At 39.1% G+C, this 21,431-nt stretch overlaps 2 long non-coding RNA genes across 2 annotated transcripts in view; one reads left to right on the forward strand and one right to left on the reverse strand.

The window, feature by feature from the left end:
* Positions 1-21,431, reverse strand: part of LOC143667473 (uncharacterized) — a 79,198-nt gene that overhangs the window by 48,052 nt on the left and 9,715 nt on the right. The gene's annotated exons all lie outside the window — the stretch shown is intronic.
* LOC143667474 (uncharacterized) lies at positions 1,593-20,846 on the forward strand. Its single transcript, XR_013168054.1, has 3 exons — positions 1,593-2,161; positions 18,968-19,047; positions 19,291-20,846. It is a non-coding gene; the product is annotated as an uncharacterized LOC143667474 (long non-coding RNA).

Consider the following 21,431-nt stretch of genomic DNA (forward strand, 5'->3'; position numbering starts at 1 on the left):
TCTTTCCTTCTGATTATTTTTGGGTTCACTTTGCCTTTATTTTTCTAGTTCTTCCAGTTGTGGAGTTATGTTACTGATTTGTGATCTTTCTCTTTTTTTTTTTTAATGTAAGCGTTTACAGCCATAAATTTCTCTCTGAGCACTGTCTTTGCTATCACCCATAATTTTTGGTCTATTGCCTTTTGGTTTTAATTTCTCTCAAGATATTCTCTAGGTTCCCTTGTGATTTCTTCTTTAATGCTTTGGTTATTTAAGAGTATATTGATTAATGTCCGCATATTTGTGAATTTCCCATTCTCCCTCTGTTATTAATTCCTGCTTCATTCCACTGTGGTTGGATTAGATGCTGTATGTAATTTCAGTATTTTTCTTACCAAAGCCACTTTTGGGACATAATATATGGCCTATCCTGGAGTATGTTTTGTCTGTACTTGAGAAGGATGTAAATTTCATTGTTGTTGGAGGGAGTGTTCTCTATCATATTTTTCAAGTCCCCTATTTTCTTATTGATCTTCTGTCGAAAAGTTCTATCCGTTATTGAAATTGTATATGGAAATATCCTAGTATTAGTGTAGAACCTGCTCTTTCTCCCTTCATTTCTGGCAACTTTTGCACCATATATTTTGGAACTCTGCTCTTATGTGGATACATGTTTATAATTGTTGTATCTTCTTGAATAATTGGCCCTTTTATCAACGTATAGCATCTTTCTTGGTACCTTGTAACAATTTTTTACTTAAAATCTCTTTAGTCTGATATTATTGTGGTCACCTCAAAACTCTTCTTATTACTATTTGCATGAAATATGTTTTTCCATCTGTTTTAGTTTTTTTTCAAGCTGCTGGAATGCAATATATCAGAAATGGAATCGCTTTTATTTATTATTTATTTATTTATTTATTTTTTCATGGGCAGGCAACAAGAATTGAACCCGGGTCTCTGGCATGGCAGGTGAGAACTCTGCCTGCTGAGCCACCATAGCTTGCCAGAATAGCTTTTAAAAGGGAATTTATTAAGTTGCAAGTTTATGGTTCTAGGCTATAAAAATGTCCAAACTAAAGCATCCAGGGAAAGATACCTTGACTCAAGAAAGGCCAGTGGGTCCTGAACACCTCTGTCAGCTGGGAAGGTAAGTGACTGGCATCTGCTAGAGTCTTTGGCTTCTCATTTCAAACAATTCCCCAGGGTGTTTTCTTTCTTCATCTCCAAACTTCTCTACGTCAGTTCTGTAGTTTTTTCCAAGATGGCTGTCTTCTAGTTTGCTAGCTACCAGAATGCAATATACGAGAAACAGAATGGCTTTCGAAAGGGGGAATTTAATAACTTGCATGTTAACAGTTTTTAGGCTATGGAAATGTCCCATCTAAGGCATCCAGGGAAAGATACCTTGATTTAAGAAGGCCGATGAAGTTCAGGGTTCCTCTCTCGATTGGAAAGGCACTTGGCAAACATGGTCAGAGTTTTTCTCTGATCTGGAAAGACACATAGCGAACAAGGCATCACCTGCTAGCTTTCTCTCCATCTACTCAGGAGGCATTTTCCTTCTTCATCTCCAAAAGTCACTGGCTGGTGGACTCTCTGCTTCGTGGTACTGTGGCATTCTCTGCTCTCTCAGATTCTCACAGTTTTCTCTCTTGTCATTCTCTAGCTTTTTCCAAAGTGTTTCTTCTTTTAAAGGATTCGAGTAAAACCAGTCAAGACCCACCTGGAATTGGTGGAGACACGTCTCCATCTAATCTAGTCTAACACCCACTCTTGAGTGAATCACACCTCCATGAGATAATCTAATTAAAATTTCCAACAAACAGTATTGAATAGGGATTAGAAGAAACAGCTGCCTTCACAAAATGGGATTAAGATTAAAACATGACCTTTTTAGGGCACATACATCCTTTCAAACTGGCACAGATTCCCTCTTAAAGAACTCCAGTAAGGGACCCACCTTGAATGGGTGGAGACACGTCTCCATGGAAACTACCTAATCCAAAGGTCCAGCCCACAATTGGGTAGGTCACATCTCCATGGAAACAACCGAAAGGTCCCATCATAAATGGTATTGAGTCAGGCTTAAAGAAAATGGCTCCTCTGGGAGACTCAACAATTTCAAACCAACACACAACAATCCTTGCACTTTCTACCATCTTGTGTCTTTGAACTTAAGGTTAGTCTCTTTGTAAATGGCATATAATTGGATCATACTTTTTATGCAATATACAAATCTCTGCATTTTTATTGGATCCATTTACATTTAAAGTTGCTACTAATAATACAGAACTTACTTCTGCCATTTTGCCACTTGGTTTTTGTAAGTCTTATACATTTATTGTGCCTTAGCCCTTCCATTACTACCTTCTTTTGTATTGATCTTTTGTAATAAGTTATTTAGAATCTGCTGGATTGAAAGGATGTATGGACCCCAGAAAAAGCCATGTTTTAATCAAAATCCCATTTTGTAAAATGGCAGAATAATCCCTATTCAATATTGTATGTTTGAATCTGTAATTAGATCATCTTCCTGTTAGATGTCTCCCAATCAAGAGTGGTTGTTAAACTGGATTAGTCTCCACCCATTTTGGTGGGTCTTGGTTAGTTTCTAAAGTCCTATAAAAGAGGAAACATTTTGGAGAATGAGAGAATCAGAGAGAGCAGAGCAGAATAACATAGCCACAAGAAGTAGAGAGTCCATCAGCAACCTTTGGAGATGAAAAAGGAAAACACCTCCCAGGGAGCTTCATGAAACAGGAAACCAGGAGAAGAAGCTAGCAGATGACACCGTGTTCACCATGTGCCCTTCCAGATGAGAGAGGAACCCTGACCGTGTTCACCATGTGCCTTTCCAGATGAGAAAGAAACCATGACTTTGTTTACCATGTGCCTTCTCACTTGAGAGAGAAGCCCTGAACTTCATCGGCCTTCCTGAACCAAGGTATTTTTCTCTGGATAGATGCCTTTGATTGGACATTTATATAGACTTGTTGTAATTGGGACATTTTCTCAGCCTTAGAACTGTAAACTAGCAACTCATTAAATTCCCCTTTTTAAAAGCCATTCCATTTCTCGTATATTGCATTCCGGCAGCTAGCAAACTAGAACAGAATCCCTTCTTAATTCCTTATCTGATTATTTTTCTAATGTCTTCTTTTTGGTTACCAAAAAGATTTACACCCTAAATCTGCGACAATTTGTTTGCTTTGGTACCAACATTACTGCAATAGCATACACAAATTATGTTCCTATACCCCTCAGTCGTCTCATTTTATGTTGTTTTTACCAAAATTCTATCTTTGTACATTGTGTGTTGAAGCCATATAGTTAGCATTACGTTGCATACATTTGAAGTTTAGATCCTCTAAGAAGAAGAGAATTTATAATCCAAAAATACAATAATACTAGCATTTATATTTACCCATGTACTTAGTTACTACTGGAGATCATTATTTCTTTATACAGCTTTGATTTACTGTCTAGTGTCCTTTTCTCCCTTTAGCATTTCTTGTAGGGAAGGTCTCATGGTGACTAACCTTGTCAGCTTTTGTTTTTCTAGGAATGTCTTAATCTCTCCCTCACTTAAAGAGACTTTTGCCAGATAACAAATGCTTTGTTGAATGTTTGTTTTTCTCCCAAGCACTTTATATATGCCATGCCACTGCTTTCTGGCTTCCACTGTTTTTGATGAGAAGTAGGCACTTAATCTTATGTGGCTCCTTTTGTATGACAAGTTGGTTCTCTCTGTTGGCTTTCAGGATTCTCCCTTTGTCTTTGGTATTTGACAGTTTGATTATGTATCTCAGTGTGTGTCTCTTTGAGTTTATCTGTTTGGAGTTTGTTGAGATTCCTGCATGTGTATATTCATATCTTTCATTAAATTGGGGAATTTTTCAGCCATTATTCCTTCAAATATGCTTTCTAAAGTTTTTCTTACCTTCTAGGACTTCTGTAATGCAAATTTTAGTTCATTTGATGGTTCAGTCACAGGTATTTTAAGTTCTGTTCAATTATCTTCATTCTTTTTCTTTCTGCTCCTCAGAAGAGATCAATTAAATTGTGCTATCTTCACTTTTACTGATTCTTTCTTCTGAAAGCCCCTCTCATGAACCCCTCTAGCAAGTCTGTTGTTTCAGTTATTATGGTCTTTATCTCCATTATTTCTGTTTAGTTTCTTTTTATGATTTCCAACATTTTCTTGAAATACTCATTTAAAAAAACAATGGAAAGCTACAATGTTAGATTTCAAGAGGCAGAAGGTAGGATTAGTGAACTGGATTATGGGACACATGAAACCTGACAAGTGAAAGAAAATATAGGGAAAAGAATGGAAAAAATATGAGAAGGACTCAGAAAATTGAATGACAACATGAAGTGCACAAATATACATGTTGTGGGTGCCCCAGAAGAAGAAGAGAAGGGAAAAGGAGGAAAAAATTAATGGAGAAAATTATCACTGAAAATTTCCCAATACTGATAAAAGACTTAAAATTACAGATCCAAGAAGTGCAGCATACCCCAAACAGAACAGATCCAAATAGGCATACCCCAAGACACTTACTAATCAGAATATCAGATGTCAAAGGGAAAGAGAATTTTGAAAGCAGCTAGAGAAAAGCAATCCATCACATACAAGGGAAGCCAAATAAGACTATGCATAGATTTCTCAGTAGGAACCAAGGAGGTGAGAAGATAGTGGTATGATATATTTAAGATACTAAAAGAGAAAAACTGCCAACCAAGAATTCTATATCCAACAAAATTGTCCTTAAAAGTTAAGGGGAAATTGAAATATTTTCAGACAAAAAAATCACTGAGAGAATTTGTGACCAAGAGACTGGCTCTGCAAGAAATACTAAAGGGAGCACTAGAGACATATAGGAAAAGACAGGAGAGAGAGGTGTGGAGAAAAGTATAGAAATGAAGACTATCAGTAAAGGTAAAAGGAAGAAAAATTAGATGTGACATATAAAATCCCAAAGGCAAAATAGTTGAAGAAAGTACTGCCCTTACAGTAATAACACTAAATGTTAATAGATTAAACTCCCCAATGAAAAGATATAGACTGGCAGAATAGATTAAAAACAGGACCCATCTATATGCTGTCTACAGGAGACACATTTTAGACCAAAGGATAAACATAGGTTGAAAATTAAAGGCTAGGAAAAGGTATTTATTGTAAACAAGAATCAGAAAAGAGCAAGAGTAGCTATACTAACATCCAACAAATGAGACTTCAAATGTAAAACAATTAAAAGACACGAACAAGGACCCTATGTATTAATAAAAGGAACAATCTAACAAGAAGACATAACAATCATAAATATCTGTGCACCAAGCCAAAGTGCTCTAAAATGCATGAGGCAAACACTGAAAAGAGAAATAATCACATCTACCATAATAGCTGAAGACTTAATGGACAGAACATCTAGACAGAGGGTCAATAAAGAAACAGAGAATTTAAATAATACAATAAACAAACTAGACTTAACAGACATTTGTAGAACATCACACCCCACAAGAGCAGGATACACCTGTTTCTCAAGTGCTCATGGATCATTCTCAAGGATAGACCATATGCTGGGTCACAAAGCAAGTCTCAGTAAATTTTAAAAGATTGAAATCATAAAAAACACTTTCTCGGATCATAAAGGAATGAAGTTGGAAATCAATGGTAGGCAGAGAGCCAGAAAATTCACAAATATATAGAGGCTCAACAACACACTCTTAAACAACCAGTGGGTCAAGGAAAAAGTTACAAGAGAAATCAGTAAATATCTCGAGGCAAATGAAAATGAAAACACAACATATCAAAATTATGGGATGCAGCAAAGGCAGTGCTAAGTGGGAAACATTGCCTTAAATGCCTATATCAAAAAAGAAGCAAGAGCAAAAATCGAGGAATTAACTGTTCACTTGGGAAAACTAGAGAAAGAACAGCAAACTAACCCCAAAAAGAAAGAAAGAACAAAGAATAGAGCAGAAAAAAATGAAAATGAGAACAGGAAAACAATCGAGAAAATCAACAAAATCAGAACTTGGTTCTATGAGAAAATCAATAAGATAGATGGGCCCTTAGTGAAGTTGACAAAAAGAAGAAGAGAGAGGATGCAAATAAATAAAGTCAGAAATGGAAGAGGAGACATAACCACTGACCCCACAGAAATAAAGGAGGTAATGAAAGGATACTATGAACAACCCTATGTTAATAAACTAGACAATGTAGGTGAAATGGCAACTTCCTAGAAAGGCATGAACAACCAACATTGACTTGAGAAGAAATGGATGAACTCAACTAACAATCACAAGTAAAGAAATTGAATCTGTCATTAAGAAGCTCCCAGGAAAGAAAAGCCAGGACGAGATGGCTTCACATATAAATTCTACCAAGCATTCAAGAAAGAATTAGTACTAATCCTGCTCAAACTCTTCAAAATTATTGAAGAGGAGGGAAGGCTCCCCAACTCATTCTATGAAGCCAACATCACCCTCATACCAAAGCCAGACAAAGATACTACAAGAAAAGAAAATTACAGACCAATCTCTCTAATGAATATAGATGCAAAAATCCTCAACAAAATTCTTGCAAATCGAGTCCAGCATCACATTAAAAGAATTATACACCATGACCAAGTATGATTCATCCCAGGTATGCAAGGATGGTACAACATAAGAACATCAATTAATGTAGTACACCATATCAACAAATCAAAGCAGAAAAACCACATGATTTTAAAATTATCAGTAAATTTTAAAAGACTGAAATCATAAAAAACACTTTCTCGGATCATAAAGGAATGAAGTTGGAAATCAATGATAGACAGAGGGCCAGAAAATTCACAAATATATAAAGGCTCAACAACACACTCTTAAACAACCAGTGGGTCAAGGAAAAAGTTACAAGAGAAATCAGTAAATATCTCGAGGCAAATGAAAATGAAAATAGATGCAAAAATCCTCAACAAAATTCTAGCAAATCAAATCCAACAACACATTAAAAGAATTATACATCATGACCAAGTAGGATTCATCCCAGGTATGCAAGGATGGTTCAACATAAGAAAATCAATTAATGTAATACTCTATATCAACAAATCAAAGCAGAAAAACCACATGATCATCTCAATTGATGCAGAAAAAGGCATTTGACAAAATGCAACATCCTTTCTTATTGAAAACACTTCAAAGGATAGGAATAGAAAGGAACTTCCTCAATATGATAAAGGGAATGTATGAAAAACCCACAGATAGCATCATCCTGAATGGGAAAAAACTGAAAACTTTCCCCCTAAGATCAGGAACAAGACAAGGATGTCCATTATCACCATTGTTATTCAACATTGTGTTGGAAGTTCTAGCCAGAGCAATTAGACAAGAAAAAGAAATACAAGGCATCAAAATTGGAAAGAAAGAAGTAAAACTCTCACTGTTTGCAGATGATATGACACTATATGTCAAAAACTCTGAAAAATCCACAGCAAAACTACTAGAGCTAATGAATGAGTACAGCAAAGTGGCAGGTTACAAGGTCAACACTCAAAACTCTGTAGTGTTTCTATACACTAGTAATGAACAATTTGAGGGGGAAATCAAGAAAAAAAAATTCCATTTACAGTTGCAAACAAAAGAATGAAATATTTAGGAGTAAATTTAACTAAAGATACAAAAGACCCATACAAAGAAAACTACAAGAAATTGCTAAAAGAAGTCACAGAAGACCTAAATAAATGGAAAAGCATACCGTACTCATGGATTGGAAGACTAGATATAGTTAAGATGTCAATTCTACCTAAACTGATTTATAGATTCAATGTAATCCCAATTAAAATCCAAAAAAGTTACTTTTCACAAATAGAAAAACAATAACCAAATTTATCTGGAAGGGCAGGATGCCCCTAATAGCTAAAAATATCCTGAGAAAGAAAAATGAAGTTGGAGGTCTCATACTACCTGACTTTAAGTGATATTACGAAGCTACATGGTCAAAACAGCCTGGTACTAGCATAAAGATAGATATACCAGTCAATGTAATCAAATAGAGTGTTCAGATATAGACCTTTTATCTATGGACAATTGATATTTGATAAGGCAATCAAGCCTACTCACCTGGGACAGAACAGTCTCTTCAATAAATAGTACCTAGAGAATTGGATATCCACATGCAAAAGAATGAGAGAGGATCCATATCTCACACCCTATGCAAAAATGAACTCAAACTGGATCAAAGACATAAACATTAGACCTAAGACCATAAAACTTTTAGAAGAAAATGTAGGGAAGTATCTTATAAATCTTAAAATAGGAGGCAGTTTCCTAGATCTTACACCCAAAGCACGAGCATTGAAGAAATAAATAGATAAATGGGAACTCCTCAAAGTTAAACACTTTTCTGCATCAAAGAACTTTGTCAAGACAGCCTACACAATGGGAGACAATATTTGGAAACAATATATCAGATAAGGATCTAGTATCCAGAATATATAAAGAGATTGTTCAACTCAACAATAAAAAGACAAACAACCCAATTACAAAATAGGCAAAAGACATGAACAGACACTTCTCAGTAGAAGAAATACAAATGGCCAAAAGACACATGAAAAGATGCTCAACTTCACTGGCTATTAGGGAAATGCAAATCAAAACCACAGTGAGATATTATCTCACACCCACAAGAATGGCCATTATCAATTAAACAGAAAAGGACAAGTGCTGGAGAAGATGTGGAGAAAGAAGCACACTTATCCTGTTGGTGGGAATGTAAAATGGTACAACCGCTGTGGAAGGCAGTTTGGTGGTTCCTCGGGAAGCTAAGTATAGAATTGCCATATGATCCAGCAATACCATTGCTAGGTATCTACTCAGAGGACATGAGGGCAAGGACACAAATAGACATTTGCACATCAATGTTTATAGCAGCATTATTTACAATTGCCAAGAGTGGAAGCAGCCCAAATGTCCATCAACAGATGAGTGGCTAAACAAGCTACGGTATACATACAAAATGGAATATTATGCAGCCATAAAACAGAATAAGGTTATGAAATATGTAACAACACAGATGGACCTTGAGGACATTATGCTGAATGAGATTAGCCAGAAACAAAAGGACAAATACTATATGGTCTCACTGATATGAACTAACATTAATGAACGAACTTGGAGAATTTCAGTTAAGAACAGAGACCATCAGGAGATAGAAATAGGGTAGATATTGGGTAATTGGAGCTAAAGGGACACATTGTGCAACAGGACTGATTGTAAAAATTCAGAAATGGATAGCACAATACTACCTAACTGTAATACAATAATGTTAGTACACTGAATGAACCTGAATGTGAGAATGATAGAGGGAGGAGGGCTGTGGACACAACTGAAACTAGAAGGAAAGATAGATGATAAAGACTGAGATGGTATAATCTAGGAATGCCTAGAGTGGACAGTGATAGTGACTGAATGTACAAATTAAAAAATGTTTTTGCATGAGGAAGAATGAAGGAAGGTCAGTATTGCAGGGTGTTGAAAATAGATGGTAATTCATATTTTAAAACTTTAAATTATGTGTGAGACTAAAGTAAAAAATGTTTATTTGATACAAAATATATACTTGACTAGTGTTGCTTCCTATGAAACGGACCTGAAGGATATTAAGGAATGATGAGAAAGAGAGAGAGAGACTGAAAGAAAGAGACAGACAGACAGACAGACAGGATCAGGGGGTCTGAAGCTTAACTTTAGCAAACAACAGACAATTTTGTTCTGCACCAGCTCCTGCTTATATAATGCAGGGTTTCCTAAGGAAACAAAGTAATTAACTTTCATCATACTTAAGTAACCATTTGGGGGTAAAGGAACATTCTGTTTCTTCCAGACTGTTCCAAACAAAGCAAGTAACAATCTCCTTAGGTTCTTGCCCACCCAGGGATGCCAGCTGCGCCCAGCAAATTATGCAGGTCTTATTTCAACCCTTTGTCTCCTACAGACTGGTGCATGTCCTAATATAACTGAACACCATAAGTTCATGGACCCTTGAGTAGGGCATGAGATTTTGTAGGTTTGTGCAAAGTGATGCTCCGATAAATACCTGAGTGATTTGAACAGTGAATAAAAAAGTATTTGCAAAGTCCCTTTGAGGGAATGGTGAGAAAGAAGGAAAATTCAACTTCCCCATTTGGAGAAGGCCTGATATTCTCGCAAGCAGTGAGGACAACAAAATCAACAGGCCGAGCCCTCAGTCTTGGGGATTTTTCATATGAAACTTATCCCCGCAAAGGATAGACTAAGCATACTTAAAATTAGGCCTAAGAGTCACCCCCAGAGAACCTTTTTTATTGCTCAAATGTGGCTTATCTTTCAGCCAACACAGAAAGCAAACTCACTGCCCTTCCCCTCTCTATGAGGGACATGACTCCCAGGGATGTAAACCTCCCCGGCAACATGGGACAGAAATCCTAGAATGAGCTCAGACTCAGCATCAAGGGACTGAGAAAACCTTCTCAACTGAAAGGGGGAAGAGAGAAATGAGACAAAGTGTCATGGCTGAGAGATTTCAAATACAGTCAAGAGGTTGTCCTGGAGTTTATTCTTACGTGTTATATGGATAACCCCTTTGTAGTTTCAGGTGTATTAGAGAGGCTGGAGGGAAGTGCCTGAAACTGTAGAACTGTGTTCTAGTAGCCATGTTTCTTTGAGATGATTGTATATTGATATAGCTTTTGCAATGTGACTGTGTCATTGTGAAAACCTTGCTCTGATGCTCCTTTTATCTATGGTATGGACAGATGAGTAAAAAAATATGGATTAAAAATAAATAAATAATAGGGGGAACAAATGTTTTAATATTTTAATATATTGGGTAGAGGGAAATACTAGTGGTCAATGAAATGGAACTCAAAGGATATTAAGGAATGATGAGAAAGAGAGAGAGAGACTGTAAGTAAGAAAGAGACAGACAGACAGGATCAGGGGGTCTGAAGCTTAACTTCAGGGGTATGGTATGTATGAGTTTTTTCTTTTTTCTTTTTATTTCTGTTTCCAGAGTGATGTAAATGTTCTGAGAAATGATCATAGTGATGAATATACAACTATGTGATGATAGTGTGAGCCATTGATTGCACCCAAAGTATGGAATGTTCATACATTAAGACTGTTCATGCTTTTGAAGCCCTCTTCAAAAAAAAAGAATGTTCGTGTTATATGTTGATTGGTTTTATTAAGAAAAAAATGCATGAAATCAAAATAAAGGCAAGGATTCTCAATACAATGACTCAGCTTGTCATTAAGATATTCTTTAGATTGTAACAAATAAGGCATCAGTGCCAACAGAGTTCAAATAGAGTTGGGAGGCTACTCTGGAGGCTGCACTTACACAAGCTTCAGTTAGATATTGCTATCTATCACGGTTTGCCAAACCCCAACCAAAACCTTTCCGCCAACCCTAAAGAACACCAAAGACTTTATATAAGGTTCTACAAAGTTTCCATGCACTATAGTTACTTTCCAGAACCTACAACCTCCACATGGTTCCTAGGCCAGATAAGTCCTGAAACCCAGAGGGGCCAGCCTCTCCAGAACATCAACTAGTTCCATCCCCTTATCCTTTATTATCAACAGTCCTTTCCAACATGAAAAAGTTAGAATGGGCATATCCCAAATACCCCTAAAGATTCAGAGGAAGATCAAAGGAGAAGGTGGAGTTACAACAGAGAAGATAGGATTTAACAAATGAGTATGACTGCTGAATATTAATATATTAATATTTTTTTTAGTCTCTGATGTCTTGGAGCAGCTAGAAGGAAACCTAAAATTGTGGAACTGTAACCCATACCAAACTCCGGGATCTGTTCTATAACTAATTGTTGCAGTGTACTTTGAAATTTATTGCTTTTTTGTATATGTTATTTTTCACAATAAGAAAAATGAATGACTGAAAAAATATGTGTTAGAAACGAGTCTTGAAAAAGTTCAGTGATGATGTGAAATGCATTTTTAAAAATATGAACAAATTTAAGCCTTCTTCCTGGTCTAGAGTGACCAACTTTATAGAGAGCCAATCCAGTACACAACAATTAGAAAGCTTCTCAAAATAAACCAAAAATATCATAGTATGTATCGGTATTGCATTTTTCTATTGCTGATAATATTCCATTGTATGGATATACCGTATTTTACTTATCTGTTCATCAGTTAGTGGTCCTTAGAGTCATTTCCTGTTTGGGATATTATGAATAATGCTACTATACTATATGGCCATTTGTATAAATATGTGTTATCATTTCTCTTGGGTAAATAGCTAGGAGTGGATTGCTGAGTCATATAGTAAATTTATGTTGAACTTTAAGAAACTGTTTCTGAAATAGCTATACCTTTCTGCATTCCTAGTATTCAGACTCTTTTATTTGTATTGCTCAATGGTTAGACACAGTGCTGAGTTCATCCTAGTCAGAAGATACTGCATGATAACTTTGCATCAGATTTGTAGCTATCGTTTTTCCTGATCCTATATCAGATGCTGAAGATACAGATGTATCAGCCATAGTTCATATTGCCAAGTAGCCTATTGATTAGTAGAAGGGGGCACGTGTATTAAGTATTCTGAATTGGGTTTTCTGTTACGATAAAAGCTTATAATCTGGGCTGAGGGGGTGAGGTAGACATGAAACTTCTCAAAGAGAGGATAACAGAGCAACGCTGAATCTCAGTAGCAGTAGATGTTTTCCTGGCTTCAGTGAGGAAACCCTGCTAGGCAGAGAGAAACTACACACTTTGAGACAAAGAGCCAGGTATGCAAGGAGTTCAGTATGAATGGAGGACAAGCCCTGTGTGGGTCGGGGGGGTGCGGAGGTGAGGTGGGGGGCTATGTCTGGAGGATGTAGGCAGGGACCAGATGGAAGGCTCACAGGAAGTCTAAGAAGACTGGACTTCACTTTTGATAAGTAGGAATGAACAGGGAAGGATTTTAAGCTAAGAAGTGAAACAATCAGGTTTACCCATGTTAATAAGGAAGATGGATCTAAGGGGATAAAAAGAGCATCAGAGAGACAAGAGGCAGTTTAAGTAGTGCAAAAAAAGGCAGGGCGTAAACCAAGGAGAGGGATTGGGAATTCAGAGGTGAATGTTGACAGGAGAAAATATTAAGGAAGTAGATATATCAGAACTCAGTGACTGATTTGAGGTTGAGGAAAAGAAGAAGCTGTTATTGCCAAAGGCAAACTTGCATAATTCCAAGGCACAGGTGATTAGGTTGATGGTGGCCCTCAGTGAGATTGGGTCACAGAAAGAAAAGCTTATTTAAAGGCATAGACACCGTTTTCGGACGTGCTGAGATTAGCGTACTTTCGGTTCATCCAGGTGGCTGTATCTTGTAGACAAATGAAAACTTAGGGAAAGTACTCTGGGGTCTAATATACAGATGAGATTCATCAGTACTTACAGAGCAGGCAAAGTCGGGAGAGCGGATGTGGTCATCCAGGGTGAATTTTGGGGATGAGATGAGATGGCCAAGAATACAACTTGGGTTACTCCGCCTGGAAGTCAGGGGCCAGCCACTCAACCTTGGTTTCTTCATCTGTGAAGGGTGACTTTGATTAGCCTTCACCAGTTGTACGCCCTTGATTCAGATTGCTGGATTCAGACCAGGGATCAAGTCTGTTGTTTGTCAGGGCAGTCAGCAGATCTTCAGTAAGGGTTTGTTGAGTAAACAAATGCCAAGCTTGACTGGTTATATTTTTATCTTACATCTGGACAATTCAAGAAGTGCTACCAATTGTAAGAGTTTTTTGTTTTTGTTTTTTTTTAATGTTACCAGTTTAAAGACATTTCTAGTTAAACCTATTAGGGTTTCTAAATATACAGTCACATCATATATGCAAATAATAGTTGCCTCTTTCCTGATTTGTGTATTTCATTTTCCCTATGTCAAACAAACATCATAATGTTTGTATTAGCCAGGCTTCTCCAGGGTAATAGAATTGGAAACAGAACAGACTTACAAAAGGAATTGACTCATGTGACTGTGGGGCTCAGCAAGTCCAAATTCTGTTGGGCAGACCATGAGCTGGGCGCTCAAGTGAAGGTTTTGATGAATTCCCCAGGAGAAGCTGGCTGGCTGAAGTAGAGATGGAAATCCTCCCTTCTCACTACTGAGATCATCTGTTCTCCCTTTAAGGTGATCAACTGATTGACGAGACATCTCTCATTGCTGAAGGCCATCTCCTTGGTTGATTGTAAATGTGGTCAGCCATAGACATGGTCAACTGATTGATGATTTAAATCCATAAAATACCCCACACAGTAGCAATCAGTCCTGTACTTGCTTGTCCAACAACTGGACACCATCCCCGGCCAAGCTGACACATGAACTTAACCATCACAATGTTGAACGGTGGCTGTGATATTGAGGATTTCATTTCTCATTCATCCTTTGGCATTTTTCATAATGTCTGATTTTTTTCTCAGCTACTTACAATATTTCATTTAAGATTTTGAGAAATTGCTGTCAAATCTGATCAAATGACTAAGAATTTTCATATCTGTGCTATTTTTTTATCTTTTTTTCATATGTGTTTAAATAAAATGATGTATAATTTTATTTTTCTGTGATGTTGTGGGGGGGGAGGCTGGATATCTTTAGAAGAATGAATGGGGCCTTTTCACGAAGAAGGCACCGAAAGCAAAAAAGGAAGCCCCTGCCCCCTCCTGAAACTGAAGTCAAAGCAAAAGCTTTGAAATCCAAGAAGCGAGTCCTGAAAGGTGTTCACAGCCACAGAAAAAAGAAGATCCACACTTCACATGCATTCCACCTACTCAAGATGCTGCGTCTCGGAAGACAACCCAAATACCCTCGGAGGAGCACCCCCAGGAGAAACAAGCTTGACCACTAAACCATCTTCACGTTCACCCTTGGAGAAAATTGAAGACAACAACACATTTGTGTTCATTGTGGATGTCAAGACCGACAAGCACCAGATCAAACAGGCGGTGAGGAAGCTTTATGACGTTGATGTGTCCAGGTCAACACTCTGATCAGGCCTGATGGGGAGAAGAAGGCATATGTTCCACTGGCTCCTGGCGTGATACTTTGGATGTTGCCAACAAAATTAGAATCATCTAAACTGAGTCCAGCTGGCAAATTCTAAATATAAGTTTTTTGACCATTTAAAAAAAAAAAGAATGATTGAGAAGCTCTAAAAAACACTGCGCAATGATATTATCTGAGCAGTATTATCTGAACATAGTATCTTCTTTAAAGGTTCATCTTTCACTGTCTTCTCAGTTTCCCCTGAGGTTATTGATTGATTCAGTTTTTATCTGTCATGAGTTAATCTTGATCATTTATATCTTCCTAGAAAGACACCTGGTTTATGTAGATTTTCAAAGTTCCTACAATAATGTTACACAATTGCTTTTTTAGAGTTCTTTAAATCTATGGTTCTGTTTATTTTCACACTCTTGCTATAGGAATTATTCAGTGCTTTGGTTTCCTAAAGCTGCCAGGATGTAATATGCTAGAAATATTTTGGCTTTATGAAGGGGATTTATTAGGTTACAAGTTTACAATTCTAAGTACTTAAAATGTCCAAACTAAAGCACCCAAAGAAAGACACCTTGACTTCAGAGAAAAAACAATGTCTCTTGCATGGAAAGGAAGGCACGTGGCTGGCATCTGCTGGTACTTGTCCCCAGTTCGTTGCTTCCAGCTTCTGATTCCTGTGGCTTTCTCTCCAGCATCTGTGGGTCTTCACTTAGCTTCTCTGGGGAAACTCTGGGTTTCATCTCTTAGTTTAACATCTCCTGGGGCCAGAGATTTCTTCTCTCTAAGCATCTCTTTCAGCACTCCAAGCATCTCCAAATGTCTGCTTCTGAGCCTTCTCCAAAATGTTTCCCCTTTAAAAGGACTCCAGTAAACTAATTAAAACCTACCTTGAATAGGCGGGGCCACACCTCTGTGGAAATAATTTAATCAAAAGGTTACAACTACATTTGGATGTGTCACATCTCCATGGAAACAACTTAATCAATAGGTCTCACCCTACAGTATTGAATTGTAGGGTTAAAAGAACATGGCTTTAGCAAAAAAAAAAAAAAGAACATGGCTGTTCTAGTTTGCTAGCTGCCAGAATGCAACACACCAGAGATGGATTGGCTTTTAATAAAAGGGGATTTATTTTGTTGGTTCTTCAGAGGAAAGGCAGCTAACTTTCCACTGAGGTTCTTTCTTACGTGGAAGGCACAAGATGGTCTCTGCTGGTCTTCTCTCCAGGCCCCTGGGTTCCAACAACTTTCCCCGGGGTGACTTCTCCAAAGGCCTGGGCTGAGCTGCAAGTGCTGTGATGAGGAATGCTGAGCTGCTTGGCTGTGCTACGTTGCGCTCTCTCATTTAAGCACCCGCCAATTAAGTCAAACGTCACTCATTGCAGCAGACACGCCTCCTAGCCGACTGCAGATGTAATTGGCAACAGATGAGGTTCACGTACTGTTGGCTTATGTCTGCAGCAACAAGATTAGGTATGCTCACCTGGCCAAGTTGACAACTGAATCTAACTAACACAATGGCTTTTCTGGGATATGTAACAGTTTCAAACCAGTACATTGGGTCTTTTTTTTTTTTTTGGCTAAACTTGCCTAGTGTTTGATTATTTTGGTTCCCTTTTCCAGGCATAAATTTTCTTTTCTGTCATTTTTCTATTTTGTAATTCATTCACATGGTAGTTTATAATTCTCCCCCCCATTCTACATATCAGTGTATCTCATTTATTTTATTATTATTATCATTTTGCTCTGATAACTCGTCTTCAGAAACCAAAGTGTAGTACACATTGACTATTTCACTGCTTGGGGAAAAAAAAAAGAGTTTAGAGCAAAACACAACATACTCAGAGGAAAACATCAGTGACACCTCAGGAGAGTGATTTCATCGCGTGTGACAGGCAAGGACTTAAGCCTGAGCAAGGTGAAGGTCCGACAAGGAGGAGGAGACTGCAAAACAAGAAACACAACTGATGGCAGTCAGCATATGATGAGATGTCCAGCTTTACTCCTCTCTGTCAGCCAGGGCTGCAGTGACAAATACTACAGACTGGTTGTCTTAACAACAGGCACTTACTGTCTGAAGACCTTGGAGGCTAGACATGCGACGTCAAGGTAGAGGCAGGGCTGGCCTTCTCCAGGAGCCTGTCATCTCGCAGTCCCTCTCGTTGGCTCTGCCTCTCTGGTTTCCGCTGACTTCTGGCCTCTGCTAACTTCTGACTGACCGCATCCACATTTCCTTTGCTTATAGGGACTCCAGTCATAGGGCTCACAGCCCACCCTGATACACTTTGGCCTCATCTAAAAAGGATCTCCGAAGATGCTATTTGCAATTGAGTTCACACTTTAACCAAAAATAATAACATCTTCAAAGGTCCTGTTTACAAATGGGTTTACAGCCACAGGAATGCAGAGTAAGACTGGAACATGTCTTTTGTGGGGGACATGGTTCAATCCCCAACAACTACTAATAAGAAAATGAGCATTTTAAAGTAAATATTTCGAGCAGTAGGAAGGCCTGAAGTCGGCCACCAAGAAGAACTGCCTAATTATAAAGGCTGCAACTGCCAACCCCCGGGGTTACTGCCAGGCGCTGAAGTGGGGTCATCTTCTCTTGTGTGCCTTAGAAATCAGCCAGCTTAACCTTGGGACTGTGCCCCTGGAGAGTCTGAGAGTATAGTTCCGGAGTTAGGCACCAGGGAGGTGCAAAGGCCCCTGAGCCAAAGTCGGTTGAGAGGTGGGTGGTGGCAGAGGGGCCCTTTTTGGTGGCAGGAACTTAGTTCAGTTTGTCTCTCATGCCCAGTGTCCAGTGCAGGGAATCAAGCACACATTTGTTGCATGATGTGAAATCTGTCTGAGTCTGGAGTTGACAGTGGCAGGAAAGGGCATTCTAGACACAGGACCCAGCCTGTGCAAAGGCACGGTGGTGTGATTTCTCAAATACTGTGGCTCTGTAATGCATCTTCCCTTTCAAGGATACTTGGAGGACCGTGATAATAATAGAGCTTATTATGTGCCAGGTGTCTTATGTGCATTAGCTCACGTCATTCATTAAGTGAGGTCCACCTTAGCCCCATTTCACAGATGCAAACCTTAGACTCAGAGATGTTGAGTAACTCATCGAAGGTCACACTGCCAGGAAGTAGGAGAACAGGATTCTTACCAAGCAGTCAGGCTGTAGGGCCCAGGCTGTTCTGAGGCTAGTGCCCTACCCTGTCCCGAAGGCCAGGGCAGCCACCACCTGCAGTCTCTGACTGCTGCTTTCCACCCAGCCTCTAGGAATGCTCATGAGCATCAGTGTGGTCTCCTTGGGTGGGAGGGGACCCTGCAGTGTCCCGGTACCTATTCCAACTCTGTCTGTGTGAGCTCCAGCTACTACTGTGGTCTGAGTGGCCATGGCCACTCCTGGAATCCCACTGACTGGTGAGTGCATGCTCAGGCTAAGCCTAGAGTTCCCCTGCCCCTTATATGGTAGGTTAAGGGCTGTGAGGAAATACCCAACAATGAAGTTGGGAACTGGCCCAGGAGGGTTCCAGCAGATGGTACTGACTTGTAGGCAATGGATCTCCTGCATAAATGTGGCCAATGGGGTGCAATTTTGAAGCTGCTGAGCCCACGCTGGTTATGGGGTGATTGCTTTGCTTGAAAAATAATAGACTGATCGTTTGCCAAGACCTGCTCTGACTACCCCTTGAGTTCCTAACCACAACCTCATTTTATAGATGAGGAAACTGAGGCACAGATAAGTTAAGTAACTTGTCTAGAGCCACATAGGGATTAAGGGGTGGGATCTGGGAATGGAACCAAGCAGCCTGATTGAATTCATGGCCTAGTCTTGCACTCTGTGACTAATGAGTTAGAACCAGGACTGGGGTGAGGAGAGGGGGCACTTAGAACTCAAACCTTTAGGAGACACTGAGGACAATGAGCACTTCCTTAAATTCTTGCCTCACTCTAGGAGGGGCCCAGCTCATTCCACGGACAGAGAGGAGACCAGAATGGCCTCATGTCAGTGACTCACAGGGCTCAGAGAGTGAGGTAGGTAGGCAGAAGGCAGCCTGTGCAGGGCCCATCCAGATGGGGCCAGGGGATGGAGGTTACAGGGCACACTAGGGCCAAAGGAATTATCTCCCGGGAATGGAGATTATAAGGGACAAATCTTGGTCCAGAGAACACAAGATCTTTGTTAGACCCTGATTCACCCATAGATCTTGGAAGGGAGGATACTGAGATGTTCTCTGGCTTCATCTGCCTGCTAATCTGCCTTTCTGTTATCCACAGGTACTGCCATCTCCACGACTGCTGCTGCTGATGTGCTCAGGAGGCCATTTGCAAATCCAGCTGGACCAGTACCATTTCTGGTATTGCACAAGTAGTGTATCTGTGCGGTAAGACCCCTGGACATCTCCTGGGCAACCTCTGCTCCACCTACCAGACCGAGCCTGGTAACTTCTCTGCATCGGCTGTAATAAGCTGACTCTTGCTCTCCATAGACCACCCCTTGAGTCCATCTGAAATATATTTTCTTTAACACTGAGCATTTGAAACACAAAAAGGAAAAACAAAGAGATCTATTTCTTTGGTGTCTGGACAAAAAAAAAAAGAAAAGAAAAAGCTAGAAATGATACCAGATATAAACAACTTAAATGTCCATCAGAAGGTATCTGAATTAATAAACCAATGATGCATCCTCACTTGATGCTGCCTGGAGAAAAGATATGCCAACCTGGAAAGATATTGAATGAAAAAGCAAACTTCAGAATGACTTGTCCAATACAGTACCATTTCTGCTAAAAACATAAAAATACAGAAACTTGCAAAATAAGACCATGTTGATTTCCATGGCTCTGTAGGCACATGTCAAGCTCAGAATAAAAAGTGTGTAAGGAAACATTTCAGACTATTGATGGTTGTGGTCATCTCTGGGAACAAGACCAGGTCAAGGAGAACAAAAGTGAAAGGGGACTTCATGTCCTCAGTAACATTTTAGTTTTCAAAAAGACATTGCAACTGGCATCAATAAGATGCTAGAGTAGAAAGCTCCAAAAGACCATCCCCCATAGGAACAGTGAACAATAAGTAGAAGCCACCAGAGCTAACTTTCTCAGAACTCTGGGAAAAAGTCAAATAAGTGCATCAACTAAGTGGTTGCTAAATCAAGGAAAAAGTAACTTTAAGATGTTAGGAAACATTCATGGCACTTTTAGTAGCTCTTCCATCATCCCCTCCCCAGCTCGGTAGTCTGAGATGGGAGCCCCCACTCCCAGTGGGGGTCCGTGTTCCTGGATTCTAGAGGAAGTTGAGCAGATCTTATTCTCAGTCTGGGGATGTGTAGCTGTTCAGTCCATCTGGTGGGTACTTGAAGAACTGACCCGAGGCACTCATCTCCGTCTCACCTGAGAACTCACCTGGGATGGACAAACTCCAGGTATGGCCACACAGACCCTAAGGGGATGATCAAACCATAGCCATCTGGGGCAGAAGATTATGGTTGAGACACCCAATAGGCCATCTGGGCCCCTGGAGGAAAGGCTATGGAGAGTTTACTTGGAAACCTGAGGCATTTGGAGCACCCATGAAAACGGGGGAATTTAGAGAAGCAGATGCATTCCCCAGAGCAAGGTCCACACTCAGAAAAGACCCAAAAAGGGTGTTCACTAGGTTCAGTGTGAGGCTAGCTGAGTGCTGAAGGAGAGCCCCAACGGAGAAAATATGCAAAAGCCTGGGAGAAAAAAAAAAAGCCTGGGAAAGGTATTTCTTTTTTGTTTTTGTTTTGTGTGTGTATGGTTGGTTGTTGTTGTTACTTTTGGGCATTTAAGGAAATCTCTATCATAACGCTAAATAAACACAATCTAAAGGAATGGAGTCTTCATAATGACACAAGATAAGGAAGGTAGTCTTTGCAAAATTAGTTTGGCTAAAGCTCACTAAACAAACAGAATAATAAATAAATAAATAAAGCAAACCCTGGAAAATAGGTAGAATCTGATTTCCAAGGTAACACATTAAATATACAAATGTCCAGATTTCCAAAAAAAAAAAAAAATCACAAGGCATAAAAAAGATGAACAATTTATAGCTCAGACATTGGAATTACAAGTCAAAGATGTTAAGTCAACTCTCCTAAATATGCTCAATAAATGAGAGGAAAACATGGGCAAACGAAATTAGGAAAATTATATAGGAGTAAAATAATTTCAATTAAGTGATAGAAATTTTAAAACAGGAGTCAAATAAATGCTGGAGTGGAAAAGTACACTAAATGAAAAAAAATTCACTAGAATGGTTCACAGTATATTTGAGCAGGCAGAAGGCATCAGGAAATTTGAAGATAGAACAATTGAAATTATCCAGTCTGAGAGATAGAAAGGAAAAAGAATGACGAAAAGTTAACAGAGGGGGTGCAAAGGTACTTAAGTGGT

This window comes from Tamandua tetradactyla, chromosome 23 (assembly GCF_023851605.1).
Source record: "Tamandua tetradactyla isolate mTamTet1 chromosome 23, mTamTet1.pri, whole genome shotgun sequence".
NCBI classification, from domain to species: Eukaryota; Metazoa; Chordata; class Mammalia; order Pilosa; family Myrmecophagidae; genus Tamandua; species Tamandua tetradactyla.